Consider the following 16,346-nt stretch of genomic DNA (forward strand, 5'->3'; position numbering starts at 1 on the left):
CTCCGGTAAAATCCCGATTTCACCCGGAACACTTCCGATATCCAAATATAGGCTTCCAATATATCAATCTTTATGTCTCGACCATTTCGAGACTCCTCGTCATGTCCGTGATCACATCCGGGACTCCAAACAAACTTCAGTACATCAAAAAGCATAAACTCTTAATATAACTGTCATCGAAACCTTAAGCGTGCGGACCCTACGGGTTCGAGAACAATGTAGACATGACCGAGACACGTCTCCGGTCAATAACCAATAGCGGAACCTGGATGCTCATATTGGCTCCTACATATTCTACGAAGATCTTTATCGGTCAGACCGCATAACAACATACTTTGTTCCCTTTGTCATCGATATGTTACTTGCCCGAGATTCGATCGTCGGTATCTCAATACCTAGTTCAATCTCATTACCGGCAAGTCTCTTTACTCGTTTCATAATACATCATCTCGCAACTAACTCATTAGTTGCAATGCTTGCAAGGCTTATGTGATGTGCATTACCGAGAGGGCCCAGAGATACCTCTCCGACAATCGGAGTGACAAATCCTAATCTCGAAATACACCAACCCAACATGTACCTTTGGAGACACCTGTAGAGCTCCTTTATAATCACCCAGTTACGTTGTGACGTTTGGTAGCACACAAAGTGTTCCTCCGGCAAACGGGAGTTGCATAATCTCATAGTCATAAGAACATGTATAAGTCATGAAGAAAGCAATAGCAACATACTAAACGATCAGGTGCTAAGCTAATGGAATGGGTCATGTCAATCACATCATTCTCCTAATGATGTGATCCCGTTAATCAAATGACAACACATGTCTATGGTTAGGAAACATAACCATCTTCGATTAACGAGCTAGTCAAGTAGAGGCATACTAGTGACACTTTGTTTGTCTATGTATTCACACATGTATTATGTTTCCGGTTAATACAATTCTAGCATGAATAATAAACATTTATCATGAAATAAGGAAATAAATAATAACTTTATTATTGCCTCTAGGGCATATTTCCTTCAGTCTCCCACTTGCACTAGAGTCAATAATCTAGTTCACATTGCTATGTGATTTAACACCAATAGTTCACATCATCATGTGATTAACACTCAAAAGGGTTTACTAGAGTCAATAATCTAGTTCACATCGCTATGTGATTAACACCCAAAGAGTACTAAGGTGTGATCATGTTTTGCTTGTGAGAGAAGTTTAGTCAACGGGTCTGCCACATTCAGATCCGTATGTATTTTGCAAATTTCTATGTCAACAATGCTCTGCACGGAGCTACTCTGGCTAATTGCTGCCACTTTCAATATGTATTCAGATTAAGACTTAGAGTTATCTGGATCAGTGTCAAAACTTGCATCGACGTAACCCTTTACGACGAACCCTTTTTTTTCATGTCCATAATCGAGAAACATATCCTTATTCCACTAAGGATAATTTTGACCAATGTCTAGTGATCTACTCCTAGATCACTATTGTACTCCCTTGCCAAACTTAGGGCAGGGTATACAATAGGTCTGGTACACAGCATGGCATACTTTATAGAACCTATGGCTGAGGCATAGGGAATGTCTTTCATTCTCTCTCTATCTTCTGCCGTGGTCGGGTTTTGGGTCTTACTCAACTTCACACCTTGCAACACAGGCAAGAACTCCTTTGACTGTTCCAGTTTGAACTACTTCAAAATCTTGTCAAGGTATGTACTCATTGAAAAACTTATCAAGCATCTTGATCTATCTCTATAGATCTTGATGCTCAATATGTAAGCAGCTTCACCGAGGTCTTTCTTTGAAAAACTCCTTTCAAACACTTCTTTATGCTTTAGAGAATAATTCTACATTATTTCCGATCAACAATATGTCACTCACATATACTTATCAGAAATGTTGTAGTGCTCCCACTCACTTTCTTGTAAATACAGGCTTCACCGCAAGTCTGTATAAAACTATATGCTTTGATCATACTATCAAAGCGTTTATTCCAACTCCGAGAGGCTTGCACCAGTCCATAAATGGATCGCTGGAGCTTGCACACTTTGTTAGCTCCTTTTGGATCGACAAAACCTTCCGGCTGCATCATATACAACTCTTCTTCCAGAAATCCATTCAGGAATGCAGTTTTGACATCCATTTACTGGATTTCATAAAATGCGGCAATTGCTAACATGATTCGGACAGACTTAAGCATAGATACGAGTGAGAAACTCTCATCGTAGTCAACACCTTGAACTTGTCGAAAACCTTTTTGCGACAATTCTAGCTTTGTAGATAGTAACACTACTATCAGCGTCCGTCTTCCTCTTGAAGATCCATTTAATCTCAATGGCTCGCCTATCATTGGGCAAGTCAATCAAAGTCCATACTTTATTCTCATACATGGATCTCATCTCAGATTTCATGGCCTCAAGCCATTTCGCGAAATCTGGGCTCATCATCGCTTCCTCATAGTTCGTAAGTTTGTCATGTTCTAGTAACATGACTTCCAGAACAGGATTACCGTACCACTTTGGTGCGGATCTCACTCTGGTTTACCTACGAGATTTGGTATTAACTTGATCTGAAGTTACATGATCATCATCATTAGTCTTCCTCACTAATTGGTGTAGTAGTCACAAGAACAGATTTCTTGTGATGAACTACTTTTCAATAAGGGAGAAGGTACAATTACCTTATCAAGTTCTACTTTCCTCCCACTCACTTCTTTCAAGAGAAACTCCTTCTCTAGAAAGGATCCATTCTTAGCAACAAATGTCTTGCCTTTGGATCTGTGATAGAAGGTGTACCCAATAGTCTCCTTTGGGTATCCTATGAAGACATATTTCTCTGATTTGGGTTTGAGCTTATCAGGATGAAACTTTTTCATATAAGCATCACAATCCCAAACTTTAAGAAACGACAACTTTGGTTTCTTGCCAAACCACAGTTCAGATTGTGTTGTCTCAACAGACTTAGATGGTGCCCTTTTAAACGTGAATGCAGCTGTCTTTAATGCATAACCCCAAAACGATAGTGGTAGATCAGTAAGAGACATCATAGATCGCACCATATCTAATAAAGTATGGTTATGATGTTCGGACACACCATTATGTTGTGGTGTTCCAGGTGGCGTGAGTAGTGAAACTATTTCACACCGTTTTAACTGAAGGCCAGACTCGTAACTCAAATATTTTACCTCTGGGATCATATCGTAGAAACTTTTATTTTCTTGTTACGATGATTCTCCACTTCACTCTGAAATTCTTTGAACTTTTCAAATATTTTAGACTTGTGTTTCATTAAGTAGATATACCCATATCTGCTCAAATCATCTGTGAAGGTCAGAAAATAATGATACCCGCCACGAGCCTTAACACTCATCGGATCTCATACATCAGTATGTATTATTTCCAATAAGTCAGTTGCTCGCTCCATAGTTCCGGAGAATGGCGTTTTAGTCATCTTGCCCATGAGGCATGGTTCGCAAGCATCAACTGATTCATAATCAAGTGATTCCAAAAAACCCATTAGCATGGAGTTTCTTCATGCGCTTTACACCAATATGACCTAAACGGCAGTGCCACAAATAAGCTGCACTATCATTATTAACTTTGCATCTTTTGGTTTCAATATTATGATTATGTGTATCACTATGATCGAGATCCAACGAACTATTTTCATTGGGTGTGTAACCATATAAGGTTTTATTCATGTAAACAGAACAACAATTTATTCTCTTACTTAAATGAATAACTGTATTACAATAAACATGATCAAATCATATTCATGCTCAACGCAAACACCAAATAACACTTATTCAGGTTCAACACTAATCCCGAAAGTATAGGGAGTGTGCGATGATGATCATATCAATCTTGGAACCACTTCCAACACACATCATCACTTCACCCTTAACTAGTCTCTATTCATTCTGCAACTCCCGTTTCGAGTTACTACTCTTAGCAACTGAACTAGTATCAAATACTGAGGGGTTGCTATAAACACTAGTAAAGTACACATCAATAACATGTATATCAAATATACCTATGTTCACTTTGCCATCCTTCTTATCTGCCAAATACTTGGGGTAGTTCTGCTTCCAGTGACCAGTTCCTTTGCAGTAGAAGCACTTAGTCTCAGGCTCAGGACCAGACTTGGGCTTCTTCACTTGAGCAGCAACTTGCTTGCCGTTCTTCTTGAAGTTCCCGTTCTTCCCTTTGCCCTTTTATTGAAACTAGTGGTCTTGTCTACCATCAACACTTGATGCTCTTTCTTGATTTCTACCTTCATCGATTTCATCATCATGAAAATCTCGGGAGTCGTTTTCGTCATCCCTTGCATACTATAGTTCATCACGAAGTTCTACTAACTTGGTGACTAGAGAATTCTGTCAATCACTATCTTATCTGGAAGATTAACTCCCACTTGATTCAAGCGATTGTAGTACCCAGACAATCTGAGCACATGCTCACTAGTTGAGCGATTCTCCTCCATCTTTTGGCTATAGAACTTGTTGGAGACTTCATATCTCTCAACTTGGGTATTTTCTTGAAATATTAACTTCAACTCCTGGAACATCTCATATGGTCCATGACGTTCAAGACGTCTTTTGAAGTCCCGATTCTAAGCTGTTAAGCATGGTGCACTAAACTATTAAGTAGTCATCATATTGAGCTAGCCAAACGTTCATAACATCTGCATCTGCTCCTGCAATAGGTCTGTCACCTAGCGGTGCATCAAGGACATAACTCTTCTGTGCAGCAATGAGGATAAACCTCAAATCACGGATCCAATCCGCATCATTGCTACTAACATCTTTCAACACAATTTTCTCTAGGAACATATCAAAATAAACACAAGGAAACAACAACGCGAGCTATTGATCTACAACATAATTTGCAAAATACTACCAGGACTAAGTTCATGATAAATTTAAGTTCAATTAATCATATTACTTAAGAACTCCCACTTAGATAGACATCCCTCTAATCCTCTAAGTGATCACGTGATCCAAACCAACTAAACCATGTCTGATCATCACGTGAGATGGAGTAGTTTCATTGGTGAACATCACTATGTTGATCATATCTACTATATGATTCACGCTCGACCTTTCGGTCTCCGTGTTCCGAGGCCATATCTGTATATGCTTGGCTCGTCAAGTATAACCTGAGTATTCCGCGTGTGCAACTGTTTTGCACCCGTTGTATTTGAACGTAGAGCCTATCACACCCGATCATCACGTGGTGTCTCAGCACGAAGAACTTTCGCAATGGTGCATACTCAGGGAGAACACTTCTTGATAATTAGTGAGAGATCATCTTATAATGCTACCGCCAATCAAAGCAAGATAAGATGCATAAAAGATAAACATCACATGCAATCAATATAAGTGATATGATATGGCCACCATCATCTTGTGCTTGTGATCTCCATCTTCGAAGCACCGTCATGATCACCATCGTCACCGGCGCGACACCTTGATCTCCATCGTAGCATCATTGTCATCTCACCAATCTTATGCTTCTATCGCTACCGCTTAGTGATAAAGTAAAGCATTACAGCGCGATTGCATTGCATACAATAAAGCGACAACCATATGGCTCCTGCCAGTTGCCGATAACTCGGTTACAAAACATGATCATCTCATACAATAAAATTTAGCATCATGTCTTGACCATATCACATCACAGCATGCCCTGCAAAAACAAGTTAGACGTCCTCTACTTTGTTGTTGCAAGTTTTACGTGGCTGCTACGGGCTTAAGCAAGAACCAATCTTACCTACGCATCAAAACCACAACAATAGTTTGTCAAGTTGGTGCTTTTTTAACCTTTGCAAGGACCGGGCGTAGCTACATTCGGTTCAACTAAAGTTGGAGAAACTGTCACCCGCTAGCCACCTTTGTGCAAAGCACGTCGGGAGAACCGGTCTCGCGTAAGCGTACGTGTAATGTCGGTCCGGGCCGCTTCGTCCAACAATACCGCCGAACCAAAGTATGACATGCTGGTAAGCAGTATGACTTATATCGCCCACAACTCACTTGTGTTCTACTCGTGCATATAATATCAACACATAAAACCTAGGCTCGGATGCCACTGTTGGGGAACGTAGTAATTTCAAAAAATTTCCTACGCACACGCAAGATCATGGTGATGCATAGCAACGACAGGGGAGAGTGTGATCTACGTACCCTTGTAGACCGACAGCGGAAGCGTTAGCACAACGCGGTTGATGTAGTCGTACGTCTTCACGACCCGACCGATCAAGCACCGAAACTACGACACCTCCGAGTTCTAGCACACGTTCAGCTCGATGACGATCCCCGGACTCCGATCCAGCAAAGTGTCGGGGAAAAGTTCCGTCAACACGACGGCGTGGTGATGATCTTGATGTACTACCGTCGCAGGGCTTCGCCTAAGCACCGCTACAATATTATCGAGGATTATGGTGGAAGGGGGCACCGCACACGGCTAAGAATATGATCACGTGGATCAACTTGTGTCTATGGGGTGCCCCCTGCCTCCGTATATAAAGGATCAAGGGGGGGTGCGGCCGGCCAGGAGGAGGGCACGCCAGGAGGATTCCTACTCCCACCGGGAGTAGGATTCCCCCCTTTCCTAGTTGGAATAGGATTCGGGAAGGGGGAAAGAGGAGAGAGAGAAGGAAGGGGGGGGGGGGCGCCGCCCCCCTCTCCTTGTCCTATTCGTACTAGGGGTGGAGGGGCGCGCGGCCCAGCCCTGGCCACCTCTCCTCTCTTCCACTAAAGCCCACTAAGGCCCATATACCTCCCGGGGGTTCCGGTAACCTCCCGGTACTCCGGTAAAATCCCGATTTCACCCGGAACACTTCCGATATCCAAATTGTCGGGGAACGCAGTAATTTCAAAAATTTTCCTACGCACACGCAAGATCATGGTGATGCATAGCAACGAGAGGGGAGAGTGTTGTCTACGTACCTACGCAGACCGACTGCGGAAGCATTGACGCAACATAGAGGAAGTAGTCGTACGTCTTCCCGATCCGACCGATCCAAGCACCGTTACTCCGACACCTCCGAGTTCTTAGCACACGTACAGCTCGATGACAATCCCCGGGCTCTGATCCAGCAAAGCGTTGGGGAGGAGTTCCGTCAGCACAACGGCGTGGTGACGATCTTGATGTTCTACTGTCGCAGGGCTTCGCCTAAGCACTGCTACAATATGATCGAGGTGGAATATGGTGGCAGGGGGCACCGCACACGGCTAAGGAACTATCTCAAGGATCAACTTGTGTGTATCTGGGGTGCCCCTGCATCTGTATATAAAGGACTAGAGGGGGGGAGGCTGGCCGGCCAAGGGTGGCGCGCCAGGAGAGTCCTACTCCCTCTCGGAGTAGGATCCCCCCCCCCAATCCTAGTTGGAATAGGATTCGCAGAGGGGGAAAAGAGAGAGGGGGGGCCGGCCACCTCTCCTTGTCCTAATAGGACTAGGGGAGGGAGGGAGGCGCGTAGCCCATCTTGGGCAGCCCCTTCTCTTTTCCACCAAGGCCCACTAAGGCCCATATAGCTCCCGGGGGGTTCCGGTAACCTCCCGGTACTCCGGTAAAATCCCGATTTCACCCGGAACACTTCTGATATCCAAACATAGGCTTTCAATATATCAATCTTTATGTCTCGACCATTTCGAGACTCCTCTTCATGTCCGTGATCACACCCGGGACTCCGAATAACCTTCGGTACATCAAAATGCATAAACTCATAATAACTGTCATCGTAACGTTAAGCGTGCGGACCCTACGGTTCGAGAACAATGTAGACATGACCGAGACACGTCTCCGGTCAATAACCAATAGCGGGACCTGAATGCCCATGTTGGCTCCTACATATTCTACGAAGATCTTTATCGGTTAGACCGCATAACATCATACGTTGTTCCCTTTGTCATCGGTATGTTACTTGCCCGAGATTCGATCGTCGGTATCCAATACCTAGTTCAATCTCGTTACCAGCAAGTCTCTTTACTCGTTCCGTAATACATCATCTCACAACTAACATATTAGTTGTAATGCTTGCAAGGCTTATGTGATGTGCATTACCGAGAGGGCCCAGAGATACCTCTCCGACAATCGGAGTGACAAATCCTAATCTCGAAATACGCCAACCCAACATGTACCTTTGGAGACACCTGTAATGCTCCTTTATAATCACCCAGTTACGTTGTGACGTTTGGTAGCACCCAAAGTGTTCCTCCGGCAAACGGGAGTTGCATAATCTCATAGTCATAGGAACATGTATAAGTCATGAAGAAAGTAATAGCAACATACTAAACGATCGGGTGCTAAGCTAATGGAATGGGTCATGTCAATCAGATCATTCAACTAATGATGTGACCTTGTTAATCAAATAACAACACTTTGTTCATGGTTAGGAAACATAACCATCTTTGATTAACGAGCTAGTCAAGTAGAGGCATACTAGTGACACTAAGTTTGTCTATGTATTCACACATGTATTATGTTTCCGGTTAATACAATTCTAGCATGAATAATAAACATTTATCATGATATAAGGAAATAAATAATAACTTTATTATTTCCTCTAGGGCATATTTCCTTCAGTCTCCCACTTGCACTAGAGTCAATAATCTAGATTACACTGTAATGATTCTAACACCCATGGAGCCTTGGTGCTGATCATGTTTTGCTCGTGGAAGAGGCTTAGTCAACGGGTCTGCAACATTCAGATCCGTATGTATCTTGCAAATCCCTATGTCTCCCACCTGGACTAGATCCCGGATGGAATTGAAGCGTCTTTTGATGTGCTTGGTCCTCTTGTGAAATCTGGATTCCTTTGCCAAGGCAATTGCACCAGTATTGTCACAAAAGATTTTCATTGGACCCGATGCACTAGGTATGACACCTAGATCGGATATGAACTCCTTCATCCAGACTCCTTCATTTGCTGCTTCCGAAGCAGCTATGTACTCCGCTTCACATGTAGATCCCGCTACGACGCTTTGTTTAGAACTGCACCAACTGACAGCTCCATCGTTTAATGTAAACACGTATCCGGTTTGCGATTTAGAATCGTCCGGATCAGTGTCAAAGCTTGCATCAACGTAACCTCTTACGGTGAGCTCTTTGTCACCTCCATATACGAGAAACATATCCTTAGTCCTCTTCAGGTATTTCAGGATGTTCTTGACCGCTGTCCAGTGATCCACTCCTGGATTACTTTGGTACCTCCCTGCTAAGCTTATAGCAAGGCACACATCAGGTCTGGTACACAACATTGCATACATGATAGAGCCTATTGCTGAAGCATAGGGAACATCTTTCATTTTCTCTCTATCTTCTGCAGTGGTCGGGCTTTGAGTCTTACTCAATTTCACACCTTGTAACACAGGCAAGAACCCTTTCTTTGCTTGATCCATTTTGAACTTCTTCAAAATCTTGTCAAGGTATGTACTTTGTGGAAGTCCAATTAAGCGTCTTGATCTATCTCTATAGATCTTTATGCCTAATATGTAAGCAGCTTCACCGAGGTCTTTCATTGAAAAACTCTTATTCAAGTAACCCTTTATGCTATCCAGAAATTCTATATCATTTCCAATCAGTAATATGTCATCCACATATAATATCAGAAATGCTATAGAGCTCCCACTCACTTTCTTGTAAATACAGGCTTCTCCGAAAGTCTGTATAAAACCAAATTCTTTGATCACACTATCAAAGCATTTATTCCAACTCCGAGAGGCTTGCACCAGTCCATAAATGGATCGCTGGAGCTTGCACACTTTGTTAGCTCCCTTTGGATCGACAAAACCTTCTGGTTGCATCATATACAACTCTTCTTCCAGAAATCCATTCAGGAATGCAGTTTTGACATCCATCTGCCAAATTTCATAATCATAAAATGCGGCAATCGCTAACATGATTCGGACAGACTTAAGCATCGCTACAGGTGAGAAGGTCTCATCGTAGTCAACCCCTTGAACTTGTCGAAAACCTTTTGCGACAAGTCAAGCTTTGTAGACAGTAACATTACCATCAGCGTCAGTCTTCTTCTTGAAGATCCATTTATTCTCAATTGCTTGCCGATCATCGGGCAAGTCAACCAAAGTCCATACTTTGTTCTCATACATGGATCCCATCTCAGATTTCATGGCTTCAAGCCATTTTGCGGAATCTGGGCTCACCATCGCTTCTTCATAGTTCGTAGGTTCATCATGATCTAGTAGCATGACTTCCAGAACAGGATTACCGTACCACTCTGGCGCGGATCTTACTCTGGTTGATCTACGAGGTTCAGTAGTATCTTGATCTGAAGTTTCATGATCATTATCATTAGCTTCCTCACTAACTGGTGTAGGTGTCACTGAAACAGTTTTCTGTGATGTACTACTTTCCAGTAAGGGAGCAGGTACAGTTACCTCGTCAAGTTCTACTTTCCTCCCACTCACTTCTTTTGAGAGAAACTCCTTCTCTAGAAAGGATCCATTCTTAGCAACGAATGTCTTGCCTTCGGATCTGTGATAGAAGGTGTACCCAACAGTCTCCTTTGGGTATCCTATGAAGACACATTTCTCCGATTTGGGTTCGAGCTTATCAGGTTGAAGCTTTTTCACATAAGCATCGCAGCCCCAAACTTTAAGAAACGACAACTTTGGTTTCTTGCCAAACCATAGTTCATAAGGTGTCGTCTCAACGGATTTTGATGGTGCCCTATTTAACGTGAATGCGACCGTCTCTAAAGCATAACCCCAAAACGATAGCGCTAAATCTGTAAGAGACATCATAGATCGCACCATATCTAATAAAGTACGATTACGACGTTCGGATACACCATTACGCTGTGGTGTTCCGGGTGGCGTGAGTTGCGAAACTATTCCGCATTGTTTCAAATGTACACCAAACTCGTAACTCAAATATTCTCCTCCACGATCAGATCGTAGAAACTTTATTTTCTTATTACGATGATTTTCAACTTCACTCTGAAATTCTTTGAACTTTTCAAATGTTTCAGACTTATGTTTCATTAAGTAAATATACCCATATCTGCTTAAGTCATCTGTGAAGGTGAGAAAATAACGATATCCGCCACGAGCCTCAATATTCATCGGACCACATACATCGGTATGTATGATTTCCAACAAATCTGTTGCTCTCTCCATAGTACCGGAGAACGGTGTTTTAGTCATCTTGCCCATAAGGCACGGTTCGCAAGTACCAAGTGATTCATAATCAAGTGGTTCCAAAAGTCCATCAATATGGAGTTTCTTCATGCGCTTTATACCGATATGACCTAAACGACAGTGCCACAAATAAGTTGCACTTTCATTATCAACTCTGCATCTTTTGGCTTCAACATTATGAATATGTGTATTACTACTATCGAGATTCAATAAGAATAGACCACTCTTCAAGGGTGCATGACCATAAAAGATATTACTCATATAAATAGAACAACCATTATTCTCTGATTTAAATGAATAACCGTCTTGCATTAAACAAGATCCAGATATAATGTTCATGCTCAACGCTAGCACCAAATAACAATTATTTAGGTCTAATACTAATCCCGAAGGTAGATGTAGAGGTAGCGTGCCGACTGCGATCACATCGACTTTGGAACCGTTTCCCACGCGCATCGTCACCTCGTCCTTCGCCAGTGTTCGCTTAATCCGTAGTCCCTGTTTCGAGTTGCAAATATTAGCAACAGAACCAGTATCAAATACCCAGGTGCTACTGCGATCTCTAGTAAGGTACACATCAATAACATGTATATCACATATACCTTTGTTCACCTTGCCATCCTTCTTATCCGCCAAATACTTGGGGCAGTTCCGCTTCCAGTGACCAGTCTGCTTGCAGTAGAAGCACTCAGTTTCAGGCTTAGGTCCAGACTTGGGTTTCTTCTCTTGAGCAGCAACTTGCTTGCCGTTCTTCTTGAAGTTCCCCTTCTTCTTCCCTTTGCCCTTTTCTTGAAACTAGTGGTCTTGTTAACCATCAACACTTGATGCTCCTTCTTGATTTCTACCTCCGCAGCTTTCAGCATTGCAAAGAGCTCGGGAATAGTCTTGTTCATCCCTTGCATATTATAGTTCATCACGAAGCTCTTGTAGCTTGGTGGCAGTGATTGGAGAATTCTGTCAATGACGCAATCATCTAGAAGATTAACTCCCATCTGAATCAAGTGATTATTATACCCAGACATTTTGAGTATATGCTCACTGACAGAACTGTTCTCCTCCATCTTGCAGCTATAGAACTTATTGGAGACTTCATATATCTCAATCCGGGCATTTGCTTGAAATATTAACTTCAACTCCTGGAACATCTCATATGCTCCATGACGTTCAAAACGTCATTGAAGTCCCTATTCTAAGCCGTAAAGCATGGCACACTGAACTATCGAGTAGTCATCAGCTTTGCTCTGCCAGACGTTCATAACATCTGGTGTTGCTCCAGCAGCAGGCCTGGCACCCAGCGGTGCTTCCAGGACTTAATTCTTCTGACCAGCAATGAGGATAATCCTCAAGTTACGGACCTAGTCCGTGTAATTGCTACCATCATCTTTCAACTTTGCTTTCTCAAGGAACACATTAAAATTCAACGGAACAACAGCACGAGCCATCTATCTACAATCAACATAAACAAGCAAGATACTATCAGGTACTAAGTTCATGATAAGTTTAATTTCAATTAATCAAATTACTTAAGAACTCCCACTTAGATAGACATCCCTCTAATCTTCTAAGTGATCACGTGATCCAAATCAACTAAACCATAACCGATCATCACGTGAGATGGAGTAGTTTTCAATGGTGAACATCGTTATGTTGATCATATCTACTATATGATTCACGCTCGACCTTTCGGTCTCTGTGTTCCGAGGCCATATCTGCATATGCTAGGCTCGTCAAGTTTAACCTGAGTATTCTGCGTGTGCAAAACTGGCTTGCACCCGTTGTAGATGGACGTAGAGCTTATCACACCCGATCATCACGTGGTGTCTGGGCATGACGAACTTTGGCAACGGTGCATACTCAGGGAGAACACTTCTTGATAATTTAGTGAGAGATCATCTTATAATGCTACCGTCAATCAAAGTAAGATAAGATGCATAAAAAGATAAACATCACATGCAATCAATATAAGTGATATGATATGGCCATCATCATCTTGTGCTTGTGATCTCCATCTCCGGAGCACTGTCATGATCACCATCGTCACCGGCGCGACACCTTGATCTCCATCGTAGCATCATTGTCGTCTCACCAATCTTATGCTTCCACGACTATCGCTACCACTTAGTGATAAAGTAAAGCATTACATCGCGATTGCATTGCATACAATAAAGCGACAACCATATGGCTCCTGCCAGTTGCCGATAACTCGGTTACAAAACATGATCGTCTCATACAATAAAATTTAGCATCATGCCTTGACCATATCACATCACAACATGCCCTGCAAAAACAAGTTAGACGTCCTCTACTTTGTTGTTGCAAGTTTTACGTGGCTGCTACGGGCTTAAGCAAGAACCAATCTCACCTACGCATCAAAACCACAATGATAGTTTGTCAAATAGACTCCGTTTTAACCTTCGCAAGGACCGGGCGTAGCCACAATTGGTTCAACTAAAGTTGGAGAGACAGTCGCCCGCAAGCCACCTATGTGCAAAGCACGTCGGGGGAACCGGTCTCGCGTAAGCGTACGCGTAATGTTGGTCCGGGTCGTCTCGTCCAACAATACCGCCGAACCAAAGTATGACATGCTGGTAGGCAGTATGACTTATATCGCCCATAACTCACTTGTGTTCTACTCGTGCATATAACATCAAACCATAAAACCTAGGCTCAGATGCCACTGTTGGGGAACGCAGTAATTTCAAAAAAATTCCTACGCACACGCAAGATCATGGTGATGCATAGCAACGAGAGGGGAGAGTGTTGTCTACGTACCTACGCAGACCGACTGCGGAAGCGTTGACGCAACATAGAGGAAGTAGTCGTACGTCTTCCCGATCCGACCGATCCAAGCACCGTTACTCCGGCACCTCCGAGTTCTTAGCACACGTACAACTCGATGATGATCCCCGGGCTCCGATCCAGCAAAGCGTCGGGGAGGAGTTCTGTCAGCACGACGGTGTGGTGACGATCTTGATGTTCTACTGTCGCAGGGCTTCGCCTAAGCACCGCTACAATATGATCGAGGTGGAATATGGTGGCAGGGGGCACTGCACACGGCTAAGGAATGATCTCAAGGATCAACTTGTGTGTATCTGAGGTGCCCCTGCCTCTGTATATAAAGGACTAGAGGGGGGAGGCTGGCCGGCCAAGGGTGGCGCGCCAGGAGAGACCTACTCCCTCTGGGAGTAGGATTCCTCCCCCCCCCCAATCCTAGTTGGAATAGGATTCGCGGAGGGGGAAAAGAGAGAGGGGGGGCCGGCCACCTCTCCTTGTCCTAATAGGACTAGGGGAGGGAGGGAGGCGCACAGCCCATCTTGGGCAGCCCCTTCTCTTTTCCACTAAGGCCCACTAAGGCCCATATAGCTCCCGGGGGGTTCCGGTAACCTCCTGGTACTCCGGTAAAATCCCGATTTCACCCGGAATACTTTCGATATCCAAACATAGGCTTCCAATATATCAATCTTTATGTCTCGACCATTTCGAGACTCCTCGTCATGTCCGTGATCACATCCGGGACTCCGAATAACCTTCGGTACATCAAAATGCATAAACTCATAATAACTGTCATCGTAACGTTAAGCGTGCGGACCCTACGGTTCGAGAACAATGTAGACATGACCGAGACACGTCTCCGGTCAATAACCAATAGCGGGACCTGGATGCCCATATTGGCTCCTACATATTCCACGAAGATCTTTATCGGTCAGACCGCATAACATCATACGTTGTTCCCTTTGTCATCGGTATGTTACTTGCCCGAGATTCGATCGTCGGTATCCAATACCTAGTTCAATCTCGTTACCGGCAAGTCTCTTTACTCGTTCCGTAATACATCATCTCACAGCTAACATATTAGCTGTAATGCTTGCAAGGCTTACGTGATGTGCATTAACGAGAGGGCCCAGAGATACCTCTCCGACAATCGGAGTGACAAATCCTAATCTCGAAATACGCCAACCCAACATGTACCTTTGGAGACACCTGTAATGCTCCTTTATAATCACCCAGTTACGTTGTGACGTTTGGTAGCACCCAAAGTGTTCCTCCGACAAACGGGAGTTGCATAATCTCATAGTCATAGGAACATGTATAAGTCATGAAGAAAGCGATAGCAACATACTAAACGATCGGGTGCTAAGCTAATGGAATGGGTCATGTCAATCAGATCATTCAACTAATGATGTGACCTCGTTAATCAAATAACAACACTTTGTTCATGGTTAGGAAACATAACCATCTTTGATTAACGAGCTAGTCAAGTAGAGGCATACTAGTGACACTAAGTTTGTCTATGTATTCACACATGTATTATGTTTCCGGTTAATACAATTCTAGCATGAATAATAAACATTTATCATGATATAAGGAAATAAATATTAACTTTATTATTGCCTCTAGGGCATATTTCCTTCACAAATATAGGCTTCCAATATATCAATCTTTATGTCTCGATCATTTCGAGACTCCTCGTCATATCCGTGATCACATCTGGGACTCCGAACAAACTTCGGTACATCAAAAAGCATAAACTCTTAATATAACTGTCATTGAAACCTTAAGCGTGCGGACCCTACGGGTTCGAGAACAATGTAGACATGACCGAGACACGTCTCCGGTCAATAACCAATAGCGGAACCTGGATGCTCATATTGGCTCCTACATATTCTAAGAAGATCTTTATCGGTCAGACCGCATAACAACATACTTTGTTCCCTTTGTCATCGGTATGTTACTTGCCCGAGATTCGATCGTCGGTATCTCAATACCTAGTTCAATCTCGTTACCGGCAAGTCTCTTTACTCATTTCGTAATACATCATCTCGCAACTAACTCATTAGTTGCAATGCTTGCAAGGCTTATGTGATGTGCATTATCGAGAGGGCCCAGAGATACCTCTCCGACAATCAGAGTGACAAATCCTAATCTCGAAATACGCCAACCCAACATGTACCTTTGGAGACACCTATAGAGCTCCTTTATAATCACCCAGTTACGTTGTGACGTTTGGTAGCACACAAAGTGTTCCTCCGGTAAACGGGAGTTGCATAATCTCATAGTCATAGGAACATGTATAAGTCATGAAGAAAGCAATAGCAACCTACTAAACGATCGGGTGCTAAGCTAATGGAATGGGTCATGTCAATCACATCATTCTCCTAATGATGTGATCCCGTTAATCAAATGACAACAC

This window comes from Triticum dicoccoides, chromosome 5A (genome assembly GCF_002162155.2).
Source record: "Triticum dicoccoides isolate Atlit2015 ecotype Zavitan chromosome 5A, WEW_v2.0, whole genome shotgun sequence".
Lineage (NCBI taxonomy): Eukaryota > Viridiplantae > Streptophyta > Magnoliopsida > Poales > Poaceae > Triticum > Triticum dicoccoides.